Source organism: Ictalurus furcatus, chromosome 29, assembly GCF_023375685.1.
Source record: "Ictalurus furcatus strain D&B chromosome 29, Billie_1.0, whole genome shotgun sequence".
NCBI lineage: Eukaryota > Metazoa > Chordata > Actinopteri > Siluriformes > Ictaluridae > Ictalurus > Ictalurus furcatus.
Window position 1 is genome coordinate 1982004 of NC_071283.1, and position 4733 is coordinate 1986736.

The 4733-nt window shown below is 41.8% G+C and overlaps 1 long non-coding RNA gene across 1 annotated transcript; it reads right to left on the reverse strand.

Annotated features, from left to right (window-relative positions):
• Window positions 1-3641: 3641 nt before the first annotated feature.
• On the reverse strand, window positions 3642-4331 carry LOC128604350 (uncharacterized). Its single transcript, XR_008385169.1, has 3 exons — window positions 4268-4331; window positions 4083-4150; window positions 3642-3935 (listed from the first exon to the last, which is right to left on the reverse strand). It is a non-coding gene; the product is annotated as an uncharacterized LOC128604350 (long non-coding RNA).
• Window positions 4332-4733: the final 402 nt, after the last annotated feature.

Consider the following 4733-nt stretch of genomic DNA (forward strand, 5'->3'; position numbering starts at 1 on the left):
TCTGGCGTTTCTCACTCAACATCTGGCTCGCTGCGTGTCCGTCCAAGTACTTGCTGTCAATGTCAGCCGGGGGATGAAGAGTGCGCACCTCTCCATGGTGTGTGTGGGAATTATTTACTCCACCGTGACCGTGCGTAAAGTTGATTTAACTCCAGCCAGTGTGCGCGTGCTCGAGGTTGCCAGATTTCCCAACTTCCCTGTTCAGCTTCTTCGGATTCTCCTTGATCCCTGAGAAGCGCTCAATGTGGCAACGCTGCACGGAGATGTGATGGGCGGGGCTTAGTTTACAAACGGCGTGCGCGCGTGAACGTGTGCGCCAATCACGTTGCACGTGTGTATCTATGAGTCCAAATCTACACACACGTGTACGCACACGGCGCAAGTATCAAATCCACCTACTGGCATGGGTTTAAGAGGTGGGAGGAAACCAGAGACCCCGGAGGAAACCCACTCAGACATGCGAATTGACCATGTGAGAATAATACATTAGTTTTTTTTAAATACACTCCCAGACATAAAGATGCCAAATAGTACCTCTCCTTGTCGATAGGCTGGTACTGTAACGTACCTTTTGTTTTTAGAGTAGTGTAAACTCCAATTATGCAACTAAAATGATATTTCTTGGTAAAATATACATACTACAGGTACAAAACATGTATGCTACAATCTAGTACTTTAACTCTTGAGTGTTTCTAACAGCACTTTAGGTGCAGTGGCGACATCTGCCGGAAGAGAAGATACATTACTACACGTTCATTCAGTAACTTCAAGAGAGGAGTGGAAATTTTTTAATAGTTGAATATGAAAAAAGAAAAAAAAATGTTGAATTGAACAGTAAATGGGGTGTTTGGGATATTTTTTAGTGGCTAACATGTGATGAGAGGGCGACCTGTGAGTGGATTATAAGTATGGTCATGGGAATATTTTATGTTTTCCTCAAGTAAACAATATAGTCAAACAATTCATGGGATTTTAGTAGTGTAAAGGAAAGATGGGCACTAGACTGTTTTGTGGTAAAGGATAAAGCTAGGCTGTGATTCCTCTTCAGCCAGAGGAGTCAGAGGTAGAAGACAGTGAAGATGATAATGTGGAGGATCCTGATTATGTTCCAGGGCATGCAGGTTGCACTGATAATGATGCTAGAGATGCTAGAGCTTAGTGAAATAGGCATTGCTTGTAGCCACATGAAGACAGGTAATTGACGTCATATTTTGCGTTGAAGTCATCGTAATTTTGGACACACGGTTCAAAAGTTATGATCGTAAACATACTTTCAAAATAATGAATATTATTTCAGATATGCATGCCCTTTATAAAACCAGACTGACATTCATCTATGATTTGATGAAGTCCTTTTTTAAAGTCTTTCAGCAAATACTAAAGCTCGACCTCTCTGCTGCTTTCGACACTGTGAACCATCAGATCTTCCTGTCAACTCCCTCTAGCCTGGGCATCACTGGAATGGTTCTGCACTGGATTGAATCCTATGTCTCAGACAGATTCTTCAAGGTATCATGGAGGGGAGGTATTTCTGAAACTCAGCGACTCAGAACTGGCGTTCCTCAGGGGTCAGTTCTGGGTCCACTCCTCTTTTCTATCTACACAACATCTCTAGGGCAGGTGATTGAGTCTCATGGCTTCTCCTATCATTGCTATGCTGATGACACCCAGCTCCATTTGTCCTTCCAGCCTGACGATCCATCCGTCTCTGCACGAATCTCTGCTTGCCTGTCGGACATCTCGGTCTGGATGAGGGAACACCACCTTAAGCTCAACCTGGCAAAATCTGAGCTTCTCGTCATCCCAGCCTGTCCCTCAATCAACCACAACCTCACTGTACAGCTCGGCTCAACCACACTCAAGCCAACCAGGAAGGCCAGGAACCTCGGGGTGATTCTCGACGACAGCTTGACCTTTACAGACCACATCTCAATAACTGTACGGTCCTGTAGGTTCATCCTGTACAACATCAAGAAAATCAGACCCTACCTCACCGAACAGGCTACACAGATACTAGTCCAGGCTCTTGTTATGTCAAAACTGGCCTACTGCAACTCACTACTCTCGGGCCTCCCAGCAGCTCCATCAAACCCCTTCAGATGATTCAGAATGCTGCAGCACGCCTTGTCTTCAACCAACCCAAGAGAACCAAATGTCACACCCCTCTTCATCTCCCTCCACTGGCTTCCTGTAGCCACCCATATCAAATTCAAGGCCTTGATGCTCATCTACAAGACCTTGTCTGGAACAGCGCCCCCTACCTCAACTCTCTCCTGAAGGCTTACATTCCCTCACGCAATCTGCCATCAATCAACGACTGACGCTTAGTAGTTCCTACTCAGCGTGGCTCAAGGTCCCTTTCAAGAACCTTCAAACTAACTGTTCCTCAGTGGTTGAATGAACTTCCAACCTCAATCCGGACCGCAGAATCTGTCTCTATTTTTAAAAAGCAGCTAAAGACCCACCTCTTACATGAACACCTAACTAACCCCTAAAAAAAAAATCACTCTGGCACTTACACCTTTACCTTTACTTTGCTTCTTCTGGACCTCAATTAATGGATCTTGTATGGTCGCACTACTTGTATTGTTCTCTGCTTGATATATCGCTTTGCTTGTATTTTCTCATTTGTAAGTCGCTTTGGATAAAAGCATCTGCTAAATGAATAAATGTAAATGTACTAAAGCTAATATTTTTGTTATTAATTAAGGTTATAAGGTTATTATTTCTAATGACAATGGATGACATTTAGCCACTTTTTATCAAACATATTACTTAAAATTTATTAAAATATTCGTTAAAATACAACCCCAATTCCATATATAATTCTATCAAACGGTCAGTTGCTGTTTCACTGAGCCTCCGCTGGGTGTCAGTGTCGAGCCGTTGTGTTTATCCAGTGAGCTGCTGCTAATTAAGATGGGATCTTACAGCGTCCAGGCTAAATAACTCATCATTTTAAACGAGGAACAGATAAACGTTATAGAAAAGAAGGAAAATGTTTTAAAGGATTAGATAAACAGTGGTTAAGTAGCACAATCAGGAGAGAGCAAAACCTCTAACCTCTTCCCCCGCCGCCATTTTGTGAAATTTCGATATAAATCCTTATGTAAAATGCAGCAAAAATGGAGCAAGATTATACCACCATACACAAGAGTATTAATCATAACAGACTTTTTAAACAAACGTGCTTACATTCTGGTGAAAGTGAACTCTAGCATGGCTTTATCTCTCCTGTTGATCCTTGGTTTGTTTTAGAGAAACTGTTTTTTTTTTTTTTAAATCATTTTAGAAATATATATATATATATATATATATATATATATATATATATATATATATATATATATATTAATTGATAATCTCCCACAGATTTTCAGAAAGTGACTGAAAATGACTCCTGTTGTAAAGAATACCGTCGAATGCATAGTGTTTCCTGAAGCAGAACCTGACATTTCAGGTTCATACAGTTCAGGTAGGACACACACACACACACACACACACACACACACACACACACACACACACACACACACAGACACAGAGTGCATTTTAGAAGTAAAATAATATTGAGTGAACATACATCCTGTGGAGAGATTGTCGAGTCTTTCTTAAATCACGGAGCTAACTGAGGTTTTGATTCCAGCTGAAGGGAGGCCCGGTTTTCCTGGCCCTCTTATGAGGTTTCTCCTCTCAGTATAGTACACAAGTTAAAGATTCATTTTAAGCTCTAAACTATATTGTTAGGAGTTTAATAATACGTGTGCAGAGTACTCCGTGTAAACCAGCTGTTCCAACATCTGTTGCAGCAATGAGATGCTGATGCAGGACCTGATATGGTTTATCCATTTCCAAGCACACGAGTGTTACAAAAAAAAAACCGATGAACGTGACCAAGTGGAGGCCTATTTCTTCCGGCAGATGATGGAATTGTTCTGCCGTGAAAATGGAGTAAGGGTTAATTGATTGTTTAAGAAAAGTTAAAATAGTTAAACCCATTTAGATCACATTCTCTGTTTGTTTGTTCTGAATAATGTGCTCGTATTCAGTTACATCTCCAATACTAACAACAGATGTGTTACCTAGTGGTATTTCTTTTACAGGAAGTGGTGATGTGTGAAGTCGCCACAGTCTTCTTCCACGTCTACAGCTGGCTTAGGAAGAAACGACTAAATGTTAGTATATCTCACATCAGTATCAGCGTCTGTCTGTATAAGACTGTGTAATTTTGCATTGTTTTTGCCAGCACCGTGCTAACTAATACGACCATTTCAGTGCGAAGGTGGTAACGGATGGAAGGAATGGCGTCTTCCTCTGGCAGAACTTTTGTCCTCCTCTCCACCAGATGATGAGCACAGAGAGGCTCTGATTAAGATGGGAGATGATCTTGGTATGGATACGTTCCACAGTAGCAGCGTATTGTTTTCTAGCATTAGCATGTTGTAATCATGCATGTAACTCTGCACTGTGTCATGATTCCTGATCCTCACATGCATGTTTGGTCTTTCATCTGCAGCCTCCAGAAGATGGACCTACGCAGCACATCTCTGCTACGTTTTGGCAAAAGTGGAGCTGGGGTCACGTAGTCAGTTCGAACTGATCGGATGTGACAGGTAATGTGTGTGTGTGTGTGTGTGATATTCTTCCAGAATTTCTACTGACACATTATTCTATTTGCAGCAGAGTGCCATTTGGCATACAAGTCCTGTCTAGAGCCCTTGTGAGAACCGAGA